General features: G+C 42.3%; 1 protein-coding gene and 5 pseudogenes across 1 annotated transcript in view; all 6 read left to right on the top strand.

Moving 5' to 3' along the window:
• Positions 1–19,663, top strand: part of LOC143804169 (uncharacterized) — a 196,221-nt gene that overhangs the window by 21,622 nt on the left and 154,936 nt on the right. The gene's annotated exons all lie outside the window — the stretch shown is intronic.
• On the top strand, positions 6,984–7,045 carry LOC143810787 (U7 small nuclear RNA; annotated as a pseudogene).
• LOC143810785 (U7 small nuclear RNA) lies at positions 9,987–10,048 on the top strand (annotated as a pseudogene).
• LOC143810776 (U7 small nuclear RNA) lies at positions 13,842–13,903 on the top strand (annotated as a pseudogene).
• Positions 16,540–16,600, top strand: LOC143810773 (U7 small nuclear RNA; annotated as a pseudogene).
• Positions 19,154–19,215, top strand: LOC143810758 (U7 small nuclear RNA; annotated as a pseudogene).

The following is a 19,663-nucleotide window of genomic DNA, read 5'->3' as shown; positions in this document are numbered from 1 at the left end:
CATTTTGTGGATGGCAAATGTAATTCTGGCAGCAGCCATTTTGTGGATGGCAAATGTGTTAATGCTAACGGCAGCCATTTTGTGGATGGCAAATGTAATTCTGGCAGCAGCCATTTTGTGGATGGCAAATGTGTTAATGCTAACGGCAGCCATTTTGTGGATGGCAAATGTAATTCTGACGGCAGCCATTTTGTGGATGGCAAATGTGCTGCTCCTGGTGGTGAACATCTCAGACTAAGGCTACACGCCACATCACTAAATCCTTCTTACCCAGTAATGACCACTAACGGCCAATACTATATTCCTTCGGGAAGTGAACAGGCTTTAGCCATGTTTCCTATCTCAGTGGTTTCCAATGTGGCACCAACCCTTTCCCCTATCACTCCAGTCGTGAATCCAGCAGTCCTCCCACCTGGATCGTCCCCGGCACCGACCCTTTCTACTGTCACTTCCACTGCCAATTTAGCCGCACACCCACATGAGATGCTCCAAGCAACGGCCTCTCCTCCCAATGCTTCCACTACAACAGCACTCTCACACAGTCTACCTAACCCTATACCCAGTAACTCACAGGCTCTCTCGCAGCCAAGTGCACACCTGTATGGAACGGTGGCAACTGTAACAAGGAGGAGCTCAATCTGGGAGGGGATACCAATAGCACAGGAAGCACAAAAGAGAGGGAATGTTGGCAACCTATTTTTGAAAAAGAACTTCCTGAGGGACCCTTGTTAGTGGTGGGAAAGGGTGACATAACAACAATGGAGACAGACGCTATTGTTAATGCTGACAATTCTCGGTTGGAGCACAATGGAGGTGTAGCTAGAGCTATAGTGGAAGCAGGAGGGGCGACTATTCAAGCTGACAGTCGAATCATTGTTGAGTCACGTGTTCAGATAGCTGTTGGGGACATAGCGGTGACTAAAGCTGGCAATCTCCCGTGTAGAATGATCATACACGCTGTGACCCCTACTTTTGACCCTATTTATCCAGACGTTAGTGCTCAACAACTTCGTGCAGCAATAACTCGCATTTTAGAGTATGCGAATATTAGTGAGCAGATTGAGGCCTTGACAATTCCCGCCATTGGTGTTGGCATTTTCGGTTTCCCTGTTCATGCATGTACAAGAGAAATCGTTGGAATTATAATAAACAAGTGTAGCCCCCCAAGCATTTCCTGCCTCTCTGAAATCAGGTTAATTAGAAATGAGGACAGGACTGTTAAAGCTTTTAAGACTGCCTGCATCACCTGGACCCCACACCATGATACTGGAGCTGCCTAAATAGAGCCCCTCATTCCAAGACTGTTACCTCCTGCTCCTCATACACAAGTGATTACATCTGTACTACCGGTGCCATCTCTACTCCCGCCTCAGGTGCCACCACCAACTGTGCCAATGCTTATGTCTGAGGAGCCCACCCTCTACGTCAAGTTTACACCCCAGCAAGCTGCTACTCTGTTCAACGAAGTTCTAGATCCAGAAAAACAGCCGATGCCTTTCTACAGAAGCATGCTTCAAATCCAAAGGAATTACTCAGCCACGTGGCAAGATCTCATTACCCTGGCAAATTTTAAAGCAGGAGATGCATATTGGCCTGTTATGGATATCGTGTTCAATGATGCCTCACTTGCCAGTGACACTACATGGGACTCTGGTGTTCAGTTCTGCCAACAACTTAAGACATGGGCCTCGGATGAGCTGGCTGACCTATCACTTATTGTCGCCAATGGATTCCAAATGCCTCCAAGCTGATGCAGCCATTGTACGATGACCTGAAGACGTCATCGTTTCCACTATGTACCAAATCCGTGGAAGCTTTCTACGCTCTTAAACAGGCCATACAGTCTGCACCAGCTCTTGGAATCCCAAATTCTGATATCATCTGAGGACATCCAGTTCTCTTAATGGCTCCACACGACATAATTGCTATTCTTGCAACCTAAACATCTGTTGGTGCAGCGTCATATGAGACTCCAATGTTCCCTCTTGATTCCGGATAATGTCACCCTTGTCCGCTGCACCATCCTCAACCCGTCCACGCTGCTTCCTCTTTCCAGGGGGGATGTGGATGATGATACTGATGCTCTCGGAGAAGATGCCTCTACACACTCAGAGGATCATGCCTGTCTCAAACAAATGCAGGAAGAAGCAGCCTCCAAGAAAAACGTGTCTGAAGACCCACTCCCACATGCTGACCTGTCACCTGACGTTCTTCACTGATGGTTCCAGATTTGCAGATGAAACAGGAAGGTTCCATAAGGGATATGCCGTGGTTAGACATGACCAGGTCATCTCAGCCGGATCCCTACCACCGCACATGTCTGCACAAGAAGCGGAACTTAAGGCTTTGACGTTGGCTTGTCAGGAAGTGACGGAGAAGATGGTCAACATCTACACGTATTCAAGATACGCTTTCGGAGTGGCTCATGACTTCGGCAGTATCTGGGCAGCCAGAGGATACCTAATGTCCAGTGGCACTCTTGTAAAACATGCTGCTACCATGCAAGAACTTGTGGCCGCTCTAGATCTACCTTTGGAGGTTGCAGTGATCAAGATCAAAGCTCACGGGAGATTGGATTCTCCAGAAGCAAAGAGGAACTTCTTTGCTGACAAAACAGCAAAAACCTATGCTGCGGATCCATTTGGGAAAGAGAAAGCAGCGGTGTACGTGTCAGAAGACACTGAAGAAGGGACTAAAGGCTCTCTTATGAGGATTATCCATCTACATCAAGACAAGACATCAGATGATGAAAAGAAGTCATGGCAAGAAGGAGGAGCTAAAAAGGATGAAGATGGAGTCTGGAGGATGAACAAAAAGGTCTGTTTACCCCGTAATCTGTACCCCTCTGTGACAGAATGGGCACACAGTATCACCCACAGAGGCAAGAATCGGATGAATGACCTGATTTGGAAGACTTATATGGCACCTGGAATCTCTACTGTCACCCAAAAATATTGTAAGTCCTGCCTTGTGTGTGCAACATGCAATCCAGCACCGCCTCAGAAAGTTACTCAGAAACATTTGGCTATGCCTTTCAGAGAATTCGGATAGATCACATTCAAATGCCAAAAGTAGGGAAGTGCGAGTATGTACTGGTAGTGACTGACATGTTCTCAGGATGGCCCGAAGCCTATCCAGTAACCAACATGACTGCCAGAGTGACTGTTAAGAGACTGATGTAGTCTGCAGATATGGGGTCCCAGAGGTGATTGAGAGTGACCAAGTACCCACATTCATTGCAGCACTAAGGAACTATGGACATTGGTGGGAGCTGATTTGGATTTACATACTCCATATCACCCCCAGAGCAGTGGGAAAGTAGAAACACTGAATGGCACCTTCAAAAATAAAATACTGAAAGCCAGTTAGGAGGTCAGACTTGGACAGATATTTTGCCCGTTGCCTTATACTCAGTCAAAAACACTCCAAGAGGTCCCACTAAACTCACACCATTCGAGATTCTTTTTGGGGGGCCTCCAAGGTTGGGTCAATATTTTCCACAACAGCTAGCCTTAGGAAGTGATACTCTTGTAAATTATGTAATTGTTGTTACTAAAGAACTGTCAGTAACACATGTACAAGTTTTATCATCCATTCCAGGTCCAGATACTAGTGAAGGTACCCATACTTTCCAACCTGGTGACTACGTGCTGGTAAAGAAGTGCATCAGAAAGACATCCCTGGAGTCGAGATTTAAGGGTCCCTACCAAGTGCTCCTGACTACTCATACTTCGGTCAGGATTGCTGAGCGCCTCCTGGATCCATCTCTCACATTGTAAACTTGTTAGACAGTTAGGGACAGAGTAGGATCTGACCTGCTTGTCAAAGTCCAGCTACAAAGGGAGGTTTTCCACAAGGGAAAACTTGTCTCAAACTGGTGAAAACTCCAATTCCCCCCCTCCCGGGTGAGACGGTCAGATCTAGGATGTGTACATCAGGGTTAGTCACATGTGTATTTTATGTAACCATGGAGATGGGAGATTGGAGAGTAATAGATCCAGCAGGTAGGAAAGTCCCGAGGACATGGGTAACGTGCTCCGATGTACCTCCTCGGTATACCCATAATTGGTCACACATTCTCTGGTGTCTATAGCATCCATATTGTCATGAAGCTTCTGATGTCATAGTGACACTTAACACCGGTGGGTTAGGGAACCACGGTGGGATCAAGATAAAAAAAGGTGGTTAATAAAGTATTTAGGGGGGACTGTTGAGGAGAGCCATAAGATCAAATACTTAATTAACCTCAAGACATAAGACATAAGAGATTGAGAGAAGCAACCCATAACTTGTATTGTTTAACCTTACTTAAGTTTCCTCAGATGATCAATGAGACCCTAAAGATGGCTGCCATTTCCTGTATCAGAGCCATGTGCTGGTATCTAAGATGATCAATGAGACCCTAAAGATGGCTGCCATTTCCTGTATCAGCACACCATGTGCTAGTATCCAAGATGACGCCCACCCTGATGACCTCATGGATCCACCCACAGTGACGCCCAACCTGATGACCTCATGGACCAACCCACCCTGATGACCTCATGGATCCGCCCACGGACTTGCTCATTGCCCAACCCACTAACCAATGAAATACATCCGATCACTCCCATTTTAGAGCTAACCGAGCCCCCTTACAGGAAATATATAAGCTTGTGTTTTAAGCCAAATAAAGTCCTTCTTGGAGCTGAGCCACAGATTGATCAAGGAGAGTATACATCTGACTGTGTGGTGTATTTCTATAGTGCGCACCTGATCAATATCCATTAGGCCAGGAGTAGGCAACTAGAGAATTGAACATTTTATTAATTGTTCAACCCAACAGCTCTAGTTTCTGAGATATTTAATCGTTAATTAATTAATTACACTAGATTTCTGGCTTCAAAAATTGAAAAAGTGTCTTTTATAAACTTATAATATTTAAGACAATGTTAGAGTCAGAACACGAAAATCCATCACATCTGTTATCACAGAAACATCACATTGGGGGAACGGATCATTTTCATGGATAAATTATCTCAAAACTAGAAACAATTCAGCAAAATATCAGAAATCAGATAAATAAACCTCGGCCCCTGATTATTGCTCTCAATATCTATGATACAGTTCAGTTAGAACATCTGATCTTAATCAAAACACCAAAAACCCACTGGAATCAGCAGAAAAGAAATCACTATTTCTCATCTTTCTTTTTACAAATGTTTGGACTTTTCAGCATTCACCAAAAAGCTGTTGAACAAATAGTCAAAGAGCTACAGACACTGATCACATGGAGCGTTTCATCCGACCTCCCCGATCACCATCAATATCATGGAGACGACACAGAACAGGTTTATCCCGAGGATACAAGATTGATACAAGTATTTACAAAAACAGGAAGTGGCGGGGCTAATGCCGCTACAATATGTAGATTAGCAGGAAGGGGCAGGGCTAATGCTACAATATGTAGATTAGCGGGAAGGGGCGGGGCTAATGCTGCTACAATATGTAGATTAGCAGGAAGGGGCAGGGCTAATGCTACTACAATATGTAGATTAGCGGGAAGGGGCGGGGCTAATGCTGCTACAATATGTAGATTAGCGGGAAGGGGCGGGACTTATTCTACTACAATATGTAGATTAGGGGCGTCACTCTTGTATCTTCCTGTATAAACTTGTTCTTTGTCGTCTCCATGATATCGATGGTGATCGGGGAGGTCGGATGAAACGCTCCATGTGATCAGTGTCTGTAGCTCTTTTACTATTTGTTCAACAGCTTTTTGGCGAATGCTGACAAGCCCAAATATTTGTAAACAAAAGAAAGAATAGTTATTTCTGTAGTTGATATAAGCAAGTAAAGTCTTATTATCTGAGATTGTAATAAATCATTATCAGATTATCATCTACTGAAATTAAAAAACTGCTGATAGATCTTCAGGAAGGTCCACTGTCTCTAAAGAACTTTGGTCTCTGACTGCAGCTGGAAAAAGCCTCCACTTAGATATTAATGGAAGCAAAACCTGAGTAGGACATTTGCATAGCTCCGCCTCCTTATGGGTTATCTGCTAGTAACTCCGCCCTCCAAAAGCTATAAAGGTCCTGGAAGAAGCAGTAAATGACCCACACAGGAGGCGGCAGATAGCAATTCCTCCATGTGTCCTTCTACCTCTCGTCCCAGCCCATCCCCGTCCGTCCAGCGTCATCAGCACCAGTACTCATTTCCTACCGCGTTCACTGGGCTCCGGCTCACATTGCTCATAGACCGGAGACGATTATTGGTGCCAGATCGGTGATAAAGGAGCCATCACCAATGGAAACCGCGAGCCGTTCATCCTCCTCCACCAGACAGAAGAGCGACCGTCTCCACGTGACATCCTCCCCCTCCTGGGAAATCCATCGTCGGTTCCAGGAGACGATTTCTACCATGATATTGATGGGGATGAAACATTCAGGGTTTTTATTTCTACTAATTACTTAATATCTTTTTAACAAATGCTGAAAAGCTCAAACGTTTGAGAAAAATAGGAAATAGCTTCTAATTATATTTTAAGTTCATGTTCTCCAGTTTTAGTGTTCTCCATGATTCCGGGCACTTTGGCCTTTTAATGAAACTCAAATCTTCTGATTGAGCTTTAATTATTAAGAATTTCAGAAGAAGCTTCTGTGATCAGTGATTATGGGGGAAGATCGGCCATCAAAGAGCTCAACTGAGAAAAGTTCCACTGAGGAATTTGGCGAAGATTATAGAGAAAATCTGCATAGCTCCACCCCCTTCTGGGGAAACAGATTCCAGAAACTTCTCTGTACAAGTAGAAAGGAAACGTCAGAAGAGACAATGGTCCCGACTTTATAATGAGACCACTCAGATAAGGAGAATGTGTAGCCCCGCCCCTTCCTGTTTATGTAAATACATGTATCAATCTTGTATCTTCCAGCATAAACCTGTTCTGTGTCGTCTCCATGATGTTGATGGTGATCGGGGAGGTCGGATGAAACGCTCCATGTTATCAGTGTCTGTAGCTCTTTGACTATTTGTTCAATAGCTTTTTGGCAAATGCTGAAAAGCCCAAATATTTTTATAAAACAGAAAGATGAGAAATAATGTTTTTTTTCTGCTGATTCTAGTTTGTTTTTGGTGGTTTGGTTAAGATCAGATGTTGAAAACAATAATCAGGGGCCGAGGTTTATTTATCGGATTTAGGATATTTTGCTGAATTGTTTCTTGTTTTGAGATAATTCATCCATGAAAATGATCCGTTCCCCCCATGTGATGTTTGTGTGATAACAGATGTGATGGATTTTGGTGTTTTGACTCTAACATTGTCTTAAATATTATAAACTTATAAAAGACACTTTTTCAGTTTTTGAAGCCAGAAATCTACTGTAATTAAACACTTCTGTCTAATCCTCGGGTTTCCAGGGAACAGTCCTAAGGCTCCACGCCATCTTCTTATGGGCTCTGAATGGGTTTAAGGTGGATCCAGCGGCCTCTTCTGACACCTCCCTTCATTAGTAGCCACTTTCCACAAGGGGCTGGAGCTATGCAAATCTTCATCTTTTTGGCAACTTCCTTAGCGGAGAGATTTGTGGAGCTTTGGTCATTGATGAAGGTCTCCATCCTGTGTCTTCCTCAACAAAGGTCTTTTGTGATCAGAAATATTCTTTAGATTAACAATGTGACTTTGGTGTTGACACATTGGCTCTAGTTTCAAAGATATTTAATAGTTAATTACGGTAGAATTCTGGCTTCAAAAATTGAAAAAGTGTCTTTTATAAACTTATAATATTTAAGACAATGTTAGAGTCAAAACACCAAAATCCATTGCACTTTTTATCGCAGAAAAATCATGTAACAGAGTGTCCCCCCAGCCTGTACACATGGATCATACTTTAAGGCCCCGTCACACATAGCGATTTACCAACGATCACGACCAGCGATACGACCTGGCCGTGATCGTTGGTAAGTCGCTGTGTGGTCGCTGGGGAGCTGTCACACAGACCGCTCTCCAGCGACCAACGATCAGGGGAACGACTTCGGCATCGTTGAAACTGTCTTCAACGATGCCGAAGTCCCCCTGCAGCACCCGGGTAACCAGGGTAAACATCGGGTTACTAAGCGCAGGGCCGCGCTTAGTAACCCGATGTTTACCCTGGTTACCAAAAAAAACAAACAGTACATACTCACCATCTGATGTCCGTCAGGTCCCTTGCCGTCTGCTTCCTGCTCTGACTGAGTGCCGCCGTACAGTGAGAGCAGAGCGCAGCGGTGACGTCACTGCTGTGCTGTACTTTCACTTTCACTTTGCGGCGCTCAGTCAGTGTGGGAAGCAGACGGCAAGGGACCTGACGGACATCAGATGGTGAGTATGTAGTGTTTGGTTTTTTTACATTTACGCTGGTAACCAGGGTAAAGATCGGGTTACTAAGCGCGGCCCTGCGCTTAGTAACCCGATGTTTACCCTGGTTACCAGTGAAGACATCGCTGGATCGGTGTCACACACACCGATTCAGCGATGTCAGCGGGACCTCAACGACCAAAAAACGGCCCAGGCCGTTCCGACACGACCAGCGATCTCACAGCAGGGGCCTGGTCGCTGCTACGTGTCACACATAGCGAGATCGCTACTGAGGTCGCTGTTGCGTCACAAAACTTGTGACTCAGCAGCGATCTCGCTATGTGTGACAGGGCCTTTAATCAGGCTTACATTAGCATTCCTGGCCCTGTATCTGGTGGGGGCATGCTTGTCTTTGTTTCCCTCTGCAGGGGGCGTCTACAGTACACAAACCTGTAGAGAGACTGCAGACAGGGTTGCTGGAACTTTCTTAATCCTTGGAGCTATGTTTAAGGGGGTGGGTGTTGGGGTCTGCCCCTTTGTTTGGCACAGATACTAAGAGTGGTAGGACAACAAGCCACATGTTCAGTTAGTTGATGCTGTGTGCTTTGAAGGGCAAGGATCTGCAGCTGCAGCTGGATCCTGGTATCATGTATGGAGACTGGAGATCATTTTGCCACATGGAATTGTGAGGTCTCACCACCCTACTGGATTTAAGGACTGAATCTGAAGACTGTAGTTGTGTGGTGACTTGGGAAGGGCTGGGATCTTATGCTGAGGCGAGATCCTGTTGCCTGTGTGTGGAGGGTTTAAAGCTGCCATGTTGGACTGTGTTGTGTCCCTCATCTGCTGGAGCCATTGAATTGACTCAAAGGCTATTTCTATTTCCCTGGCGTCGGATTGCCGGGTGGTGCCCACGGATCTGGTCCCTTTGCGTGGACTCATTGTGGACGCTACAGAATTACTTTCATTTGTGTTGTCCCAGTCCCCTGTTCCAATAAATCTTGTTGGATTGTTTATCGGCCTGGTGTCTCTTGCTGCTCTGTCGCAAACCCCGTCACACATCACATCGGGGGAACGGATTATTTTCATGGATGAATTATCTCAAAACTAGAAACAATTCCGCAAAATATGCTAAATCAGATAAATAAACCTCGGCCCCTGATTATTGCTTTCAATATCTATGATATAGTTCAGTTAGAACATCTGATCTTAACCAAAACCACACTGGAATCAGCAGAAACAAAATCATTATTTCTCATCTTTCAGTTTTTTACAAATGTTTGGACTTTTCAGCATTCGCCAAAAAGCTGTTAAACAAAAAGGAAAAGAGCTACAAACACTGATCACATGGAGCGTTTCATCCGACCTCCCCGATCACCATCAATGTCATGGAGACGACACAGAACAGGTTTATCCCGGAGGATACAAGATTGATACATGTATTTATATAAACAGGAAGGGGCGGGACTTATTGTACTACAATATGTAGATTAGCAGGAAGGGGCTGGACTTATTCTACTACAATATGTAGATTAACAGGAAGGGGCGGGGCTAATGCTGCTGCCATATGTAGATTAGGGGCGTCAGTCTTGTATCTTCCTGTATAATCCTGTTCTGTGTCGTCTCCATGATATTGATGGTGATCGGGGAGGTCGGATGAAACGCTCCATGTGATCAGTGTCTGTAGCTCTTTTACTATTTGTTCAACAGCTTTTTGGCGAATGCTGAAAAGCCCAAATATTTGTAAACAAAAGAAAGAATAGTTATTTCTGTAGTTGATATAAGCAAGTAAAGTCTTATTATCTGAGATTGTAATAAATCATTATCAGATTTTCATCTAGTGAAATGAAAAAACTGCTGATAGATCTTCAGGAAGGTCCACTGTCTCTAGAGAACTTTGGTCACTGACTGCAGATAGGAAAGCCTCCACTTAGGTATTAATGGAAGCAAAACCAGAGTAGGACATTTGCATAGCTCCGCCTCCTTATGGGTTATCCGCTAGTAACTCCGCCCTCCAAAAGCTATAAAGGTGCTGAAAGAAGCAATAAATGACCCACACAGGAGGCGGCAGATAGCAATTCCTCCATGTGTCCTTCTACCTCTCGTCCCAGCCCATCCCCATCCGTCCAGCGTCATCAGCACCAGTACTCATTTCCTAACGTGTTCACTGGGCTCCGGCTCACATTGCTCATAGACGACTATTGGTGCCAGATCGGTGATAAAGGAGCCATCACCAATGGAAGCCGCGAGCCGTTCATCCTCCTCCACCAGACAGAAGAGCGACCATCTCCACGTGACATCCTCCCCCTCCTGGGAAATCCATCGTCGGTTCCAGGAGAGGATTTCTACCATGATATTGATGGGGATGAAACATTCAGGGCTTTTATTTCTACTAATTACTTAATATCTTTTTAACAAATGCTGAAAAGCTCAAATGTTTGAGAAAAATAGGAAATAAGTTATAAATATATTTTGAGCTCATGTTCCCCAGTTTTAGTGTTCTCCATGATTCCGGGCACTTTGGCCTTTTAATGAAACTCAAATCTTCTGATTGAGCTTTAATTATTAAGAATTTCAGAAGAAGCTTCTGTGATTAGTGATTATGGGGGAAGATCGACGATCAAAGAGCTCAACTGAGAAAAGTTCCACTGAGGAATTTGGCGAAGATTATAGAGAAAATCTGCATAGCTCCACCCCCTTGTAGGGAAACAGATTCCAGAAAGTTCTCTGTACAAGTAGGAAGGAAACGTCAGAAGAGACAATGGTCCCGACTTTATAATGAGACCCACAGGAGGGCCCAGGATGGTGGGGGGGACTCACTCAGGTAATGAGAATGCGTAGCCCCGCCCCGCCCCTTCCTGTTTATGTAAATACTTGTATCAATATTGTATCCTCCGGGATAAACCTGGTTCTGTGCAGTCTCTGCTGATAGCAGTGAGTCTTGGCTTTTTGTGGGATAGATGATGAGTATATTATGTGGCACTGAGGGTCCTTGGTGTTTTGATTAAGATCAGATGTTGTAGCTGAGGTATAACGAGGGTTTTTTTTAATTGATTTTTAGATATTTTTCTGAACTGATTCTAGTTTTGAGATGATTCATCCATGAATATAATCCGTCCCCCAATGTGACTTGTGTGTGATAACAGACGCTGTCGCTTTTGCTCTTTTGATTCTAGCAGAGTCTGAAGTAATGAAATATCCTGTATAATTAGCTTATATTTTAATTTGCAGCTTACAATGCCATAAAAGACACTTGTTCACTTTTTGATGCCAGAAATCTCCTGTGATTAATTAATTAGTTATGACATTAAATATCTCAGAAACTAGAGCCAATCTGTCAAAACCAAAGTCATATTCCTAATCAGCTCCATAAACGCCATATAAAACCATCCAGACATCGTTGGCACCGGAATCACCGTACACCGGTGTAATCACTGAAGATTGCCGGAAGAAGATACAAGACCAACGATCATCGAGAAATCTCCATCCTGCACGAGAAAGACTACTGAACAATTAGTGAAACACTGATCATATGGAGCGTTTCATCCGACCTCCCCGACCACCATCTAATATCATGGAGACGACACAGAACAGGATTATACGGGAAGATACAAGACTGATACAATGTATTTACATAGATAGGACACGGTGGGGCTAGTCCTACTACTGTATGTATATTAGCAGGAAAGGGTGGGGCTTATCCTACCAAAATATGCAGATTAGCAAGAAGGATGAGTTTGTGAATATTGGCCAATTGCATGAAGAAGATCTGTTATGAGAAGACCTTTGTTAAGGAAGACAAAGGATGAAGATATTTACTGATGATCAAAGGTCCAGAAAACAATTGGGGAATTTGTCTAGACAGTGAAAATCTGCATAGCTCCACTCCCTTCTTGAAGATGGTGAGCAGCTACTGTATACAAATGAAAGGACTGAAGAGAGCTGTCTGGGAAGTTAAGAGTTAACCCCTCTCATGGGGTGTAAGTCCTCACTCCAGGGTCTGGAGCGTCATTGAAATTAGCTGTAAATGACAAAAGCTTTTTTGAAAGAGAATGACAGCAGATAAAAAAAGTCAATTGCTAACTTGCCTATTTTAATACTGTCTACCTAATTAAAGCAATTTAAGAACTTGAGAATACCTCTTTAAATGTTAAATATTTAGCCCCGCCCCTACCTATTTATGTAAATACTTGTATCCTCCGGGATAAACGTGTTCTGTGCCGTCTCCATGATATTGATGGTGATCAGTGTTTGTAGCTCTTTTACTAATTGTTTAAAAGCTTTTTGGCAAATGCTGAAAAGCCCAAATTGTTACCACAACTGTTTACACTATAAGTATTTCTCATCTTTCTTTTTTTGTTAATATTCAGGCTTCTCAGAGTTACCAAACAGCTGACAAACAATTAATAACAGAGCTAGCGATCACATGGAGCGTTTCATCTGACCTCCCCGATCACCATGAACATCATGGAGACGACACAAGTGATACATGTATGCAAATAAACAGGAAGGGGCGGGGCTAGTCCTGCCAATATTTGTACAATTGCAAGAAGGGGCAGGGCTTATCTCACTATGCAGATAACCAGGACTGGGGTGGCGTTAAACATTCCTCCCTGATTGCTGATCCCTGAGGCTTTTCCTGCATTTCTTAAAAAATAGAGCTCAGTTGGAAGACTTGTGCTTAGTCAAAAGATGAAGGAACGACCAAGACTCAGAGATAATACTCAGAATCAGAGAAAACTCTAAGATATATAAACATAAGTTTCATTTATAGTTATAACTTCCTATTTTTCACAAATATTTGAGCGTTTAGAAGGAAGGAGAAGGAAGAGTTTGTGATCATTGGTCACATTGTATTTTGTACAGACATTCCCAGCCTGCAGATGCGCACTTATTACACCTACAACCGAGGAACCTCCATATCCTCAGCATAGACATCAACACATTCATGTTCTGCACCTGTACAACAAGGCAGGAGCACAAATAATATAATTACAAGTTTTGTTCCCAATTCTCCGGGTTCTTACTATTATCTGTGAGTCTGGTTCATTCATTGGTGTTTTAATCAAACTCAAGACTTCTGACTGACCTTTAGTTACTAAGAATTTCAGAGGGAGCCTCTGAGATCAGTGATCATGGAGGACAATCTGCTTTCTAAAAATTTTGACTGCAAAAAAGTGACCAAACTTTGAAAAAAAAGGAATTTGGCAAGCAAAGATTATAGAGAATAATTTGAATAGCTCCACCCCCTTCTGGGAAAACAGATGCCAGAAACTTCTATACAAGTGGAAAGGAAATGTCAGAAGAGACCGTAGTCCTGGCCCTAATATCCACTGACTAGACCCCGCAGAAATATATATCAGGGTGGGGTGGGCTCATTCAGCTAATGATAATATTTAGCCCCGCCCCTTCTTCTTTATGTAAATACATGTATCAATCTTGTATCCTCCGGGCTAAACCTGTTCTGTGTCATCTCCATGATGTTGATGGTGATCGGTGAGGGGAGGTCAGATGAAACGCTCCATGTGATCAGTGCTCATAGTTCTTTTACTATTTGTTTAACAGTTTTTTGGCAAATGCTGAAAAGCCCAAATATTTGTGAAAAGTCGAAATAGTATGCTGAAATTTTACTTCATTGAGAAAATAAATTGTTATGTTTTCTACATATATTTGCAACAATAAAACAGTTAAACAGAGCTAGCGTTTGTTTGAAGCGAACATGTCATACCAGATTAAACTAATTTCCTTCTATAATGGAATCACTGACTAGGCAGTTCAGGGAAATGCGGTAGATATAGCATATCTCGACTTCAGCAAAGCATTTGGTAAAGTATCTCACACTATCCTCATTGAAAAAATGACAAATTGTGGGACTGAAGAGGCTACGGTTAGGTGGATTCATAACTGGCTCAGTGATCGTATTCAAAGAGTGGTGATAAATGGTAGCACATCTAATTGGAAGAGTGTTTCAAGTGGGGAACCACAAAGCTCTGTCGTGGCCACAATGTTACAAGTGGGGTAACATGTTAGGGCATGTTAGGTTAGATTATAGGTTGAACTAGATGGACTTAAAGTCTTCCTTCAACCTTAATAACTATGTATTTAGTCTACGTTCACATTTGCGGCCTGCGCCGCAGCGTCGGGCGCCGCAGCGTCGCCGCATGCGTCATGCGCCCCTATATTTAACATGGGGGCGCATGGACATGCGTTGCACTTGCGTTTTGCGACGCATGCGTCACTGCGGCGCACGCGTCCGGGCGCAGAGGACGCAGCAAGTTGCATTTTTGCTGCGTCCAAAATCAACCAAAAAAAGGACGCATGCGTCGCAAAACGCAGCGTTGTGCATGCGTTTTGCTGCATTTTTGTTTGCGTTGTGCGTTGCGTCGCCGACGCTGCGGCGCACAACGCAAATGTGAACGTAGCCTAACAAGGCTCTGTCGTGGCCCCAATGTTGTTCAACATTTTTATAAATGATCTAGATAAGGGAACTGAAGGTAAACTGATCAAATTTGCAGACGATGTAAAGCTAGGAGGGATATCTAGCAGTAGAGAAGACAGAGAATGGATTCAGAAGGATCTAGATGAGCTTGAACAATGGGCAGCGACTAATAGAATGGTTTTTAACAGGGAGAAATGCAAGAATCTACATCTGGTGCTGTGAGGAGGCCGTTGTTGCTGTGGTTTTGTGCTTGTGGGGCAGTGCGATCTTGAGTCTTGTGGACTCAGTCTTGGAGCATGTGTGCTGTGTGGCACCAGGCCGCCCGCTCTGCTGGTGAATTGTCGCTGCGGAGGTGGTTAGTGCACAACACTACTCCTTTAAGGCAACAATAGTTAGGACCCACTGAGTTCGCTGTGACGCTGCAGCAGCTTCATACAGTCTGATCAGAATGTTAAGCTAAGAACCTCATGTTCACTTATATGTACATTTTTGCATAGTGGCATTGGATCAACAGATGATCTTTCATAGGTGCTGTTCATGCTCTTTTTTCAGACTTTTGTTATCAAATCTTCTCTAAACTCTTTTTCTTAGACATTATTGTACGCTCGTTTACCATTCTGTATCAACGATACATCACAAATAATATTCAACACCAGATAAAAAGTCAGAATTCAAAAACATCAACTACAAATAAATACTAATAACAACAAAATTATAAAGAGTTATATACAATTATCACATGAAGCGTTTCATCCAACCTCCCCTCCCTAATCACCATCAATATGGAGACAACAAAAAATCAAAACATGTTTAGCCAGGAAGATTAATACATATATTTACATAAACATGAAGGGGCTAAACATTTATATATATAAAGGGTATTCTCAATGTCTAAAACTCTAAGTTAACTCTTAACATCCCAGCCAGATCTCTTCAGTCCATTGCTTTTATGCAGCTCACCTCCCTCCTTTCCATCTCATCTTAAAGAAGGGGTGGAGCTATGCAAATCTTACTTTTCTAGACAAAATCCTGAATTGATGGTTTTCTGGACCTTTGATCTTCGAAGATCTTCATCCATTGTTTTCCCCAACAAAAATCTTCGATGACAGATCTTCATGCAACTGGCCAATATTCGTAAACTCATCTTCCTACAACTTTCTGATAATCTACATATTCTAGTAGGATCAGCTCTGCCCCTTCCTTTTTATGTAAATACATGTATAAATCCTGTATCCTCCGGGCTAAACCAGTTCTGTGTCGTCTCCATAATATTGATGGTTATCGGGGAGAGGAGGTCGGATGAATCTAATCGAAGTGATTAGTGTTTGTAGCTATTTTACTATTTGTTTAACGTTTTTTTGGCAAATGTTAAAGAGCCCAAATAGTTGAGAAAAATAAGAAGGATGTGCTTAATCTTAGTTTTATTAATTAAAGTGAAGCAATAATTTTGATCTTGCAATACTGTAATAAGCCAGAGCCAGCATGAGTTTGTAGCGAATAAATCATAAAAAATTGACCAAAGTTTGAAAAAAATTGAATTTTGCAAGCAAAGATTATAGAGAAAAATTTGCATAACTCCACCCCCTTCTGGGAAAACAGATGAGCCCACAGAATTAAACATCAGGGTGGAGCAGGTCACACAGGTAATGATATTATTTAGCCCCGCCCTTCCTTTTAATGTAAATACATGTATCAATCTTGTATCCTCTGGGATAAACCTGTTCTGTGTCGTCTCCATGATGTTGATGGTGATCAGTGAGGGGAGGTCGGCTGAAACGCTTAATGTGATTAGTGTTTATAGCTCTTTTACTATTTGTTTAACAGCTTTTTGGTAAATGCTGAAAAGCCTAAATATTTGTGAAAAATAGAATGAAAAATGTGCTGAATTGCTACTTCATTGAGGAAGCAAACTGCTAAATTAGTTCTATGAATGTTTGTAAGAATAAAATTGTTAAACAGAGTTAATGTGAGTTTGTTGCAAACAAGTCATACCAGATTAAACTAATTTCCTTCTATGATGGAAACACTGACTATGCAGATCAGGGAAATGTGGTAGATATAGTATATCTCGATTTCTGCAATGCATTTGATAAAGTATCTCAAACTATCCTAATTGAAAAAATGACCAATTGTGGGACTGTCGAGGCTACGGTTAGGTGGGTTCATAACTGGTCAGTGATCGTACTCAAAGAGTGGTGATAAATCTTAGCACATCCAATTGGAATAGTGCTTCAAGTGGGGTGCCACAAGGCTCTGTCATAGTCCCAGTATTGTTCAACAATTTTATAAATGATCTAGATAAGGTAAACTGATGCAATTTTTCAGGCGATGTAAAGCTAGGAGGGATAGCTAACAGTAGAGAAGACAGAGAGAGGATTCAGAAGGATCTAGATAAGCTTGAACAATGGGCAGCTCCACCCCCTTCTGGGAAAACAGATGACCCCACAGAAATATACATCAGGATGGGGTGGGCTCACTCAGGTAGTGATATTATTTAGCCCTGCCCTTTCCTTTTAATGTAAATACATGTATCAATCTTGTATCCTCTGGGATAAACCTGTTCTGTGTTGTCTCCATGATGTTGATGGTGATCGGTGAGGGGAGGTCAGATGAAACACTTCATGTGATATGTGTTTATATCGCTTTTACTATTTGTTTAACAGCTTTTTGGCAAATGCTGAAAAGCCCAAATATTTGTAAAAAAATAGAATAAAAAATGTGCTGAATTGCTACTTCATTGAGAAAATAAACTGCTATAATTGTTCTATAAAGGTTAGTGAGAATTAAATTGTTAAACTGAGCTAGCATGAGTTTGTTGCTAACAAGTCATACCAGATTAAACTAATTTCCTTCTGTGATGGAAACACTGACTATGCAGATCAGGGAAATGTGGTAGATATGGTATATCTCTATTTCAGCAACGCATTTGATAAAGTATCTCACACTATCCTAATTGAAAAAATGACCAATTGATGGGACTGACGAGGCTACGGTTAGGTGGATTCATAACTGGCTCAGTGATCGTACTCAAAGAGAGGTGATAAATGGTAGCACGTCCAATTAGAATAGTGCTTCAAGTTGGGTACCTCAAGACTCTGTCATGGTCCCAGTAATGTTCAACATTTTTATAAATGATCTACATAAGGTAAACTGATGCAATTTTTCAGGCGACGTAAAGCTAGGAGGGATAGCTAACACTAGAGAAGACAGAAAGGATTCAGAAGGATCTAGATAAGCTTCAACAATGGGCAGCGACTAAAAGAATGGATTTTAACAAGGAGAATTGCAAGAATCTACATCTGGTGCCATGAGTAGGCCGTTGTTGCTGTGGTTTTGTGCTTGTGGGGCAGTGCGATCTTGAGTCTTGGGGACTCAGTCTTGGAGCATGTGTGCTCTGTGTGGCACCAGGCGGCCCGCCCTCCTAGTGAATTGTCGCTGCGGAGGTGGTTAGTGCATGACGCCATTCCATTAAGGCAACAATAGTTAGGACTCACTGAGTTCGCCATGACGCTGCAGCAACTTCATACAGTCTAATAAGAATGTTAAACAAAGAGCCTCATATTCACTTATATGTACATTTTTGCATAGCGGCATTGGATCAACATATGCTCCTTTTTCAGCCTTTTGATATTAGATCCTCTTTGTGCTAATTTTCTTAAACATTATTGTATGATCATTTATCTTTCCATAACAATGATACAGCACAAATAATATTCAACATCAGATAATAAGCCAAAACTCAGGAACATCAAATACAATAAAAAAATTATCTTTCTTTTAGTCACAAAAAAAGCAAAACAGGTTTATCCTGGAAGATTGATACATATAAATACATAAACAGGAAGGGGTGAGGCTAGGCATTTTACATAAAAAGAGTATTCTCAAGTTCTAAAACTCTGGGTTAACTCTTAACATCCCAGACAAATCTCTCCAGTCCATTGGTTTCTATGCAGCTCACTTCCCTCCTTTCCATCTCATCTTAAATAAGGAGGTGGAGCTATGGAAATCCTCATTTTCAAGACAAACTCCTTAATGGATGGCTTTACTAGAATTTCAGAAGCAGCGTCTGAGATCAGTGATCATGGAGGAAGATCTGCTTTGGAAAAAATTTGAATGCAAAAAAGTGACAAAAGTGTGAAAAAAAATGGAATTTGGCAAGCAAAGATTATAGATAAAAATCTGCATAGCTCCACCCCCTTCTGGTAAAACAGATGACCCCACAGAAATATACATCAGGATGGGGTGGGATCACTCAGGTAATGATATTATTTAGCCCTGCCCTTTGCTTTTAATGTAAATACATGTATCAATCTTGTTTCCTCTGGGATAAACCTGTTCTGTGTCGTCTCCTTGATGTTGATGGTGATCAGTGAGGGGAGGTCGGCTGAAACGCTCAATGTGATCAGTGTTTATAGCTCTTTTACTATTTGTTTAACAGCTTTTTGGCAAATGCTGAAAAGCCCAAATATTTGTGAAAAATAGAATAAAAAATGTGCTGAATTGCTACTTCATTGAGGAAGCAAACTGCTAAATTAGTTCTATAAATGTTTGTAAGAATAAGATTGTTAAACACAGTTAGTGTGAGCTTGTTGCAAACAAGTCATACCAGATTAAGCTAATTTCCTTCTATGATGGAAACACTGACTATGCAGATCAGGGAAATGTGGTAGATATAGTATATCTCGATTTCTGCAACGCATTTGATAAAGTATCTCAAACTATCCTAATTGAAAAAATGACCAATTGTGGGACTGTCGAGGCTACGGTTAGGTGGATTCATAACTGGCTCAGTGATCGTACTCAAAGAGTGGTGATAAATCTTAGCACATCCAATTGGAATAGTGCTTCAAGTGGGGTGCCACAAGGCTCTGTCATAGTCCCAGTAATGTTCAACATTTTTATAAATGATCTAC

The sequence above is a fragment of the Ranitomeya variabilis genome, chromosome 2 (genome assembly GCF_051348905.1).
Source record: "Ranitomeya variabilis isolate aRanVar5 chromosome 2, aRanVar5.hap1, whole genome shotgun sequence".
NCBI lineage: Eukaryota > Metazoa > Chordata > Amphibia > Anura > Dendrobatidae > Ranitomeya > Ranitomeya variabilis.
The sequence above is the reverse complement of the archived record's forward strand: the minus strand, read 5'-3'. Positions and strand labels throughout refer to the sequence as shown.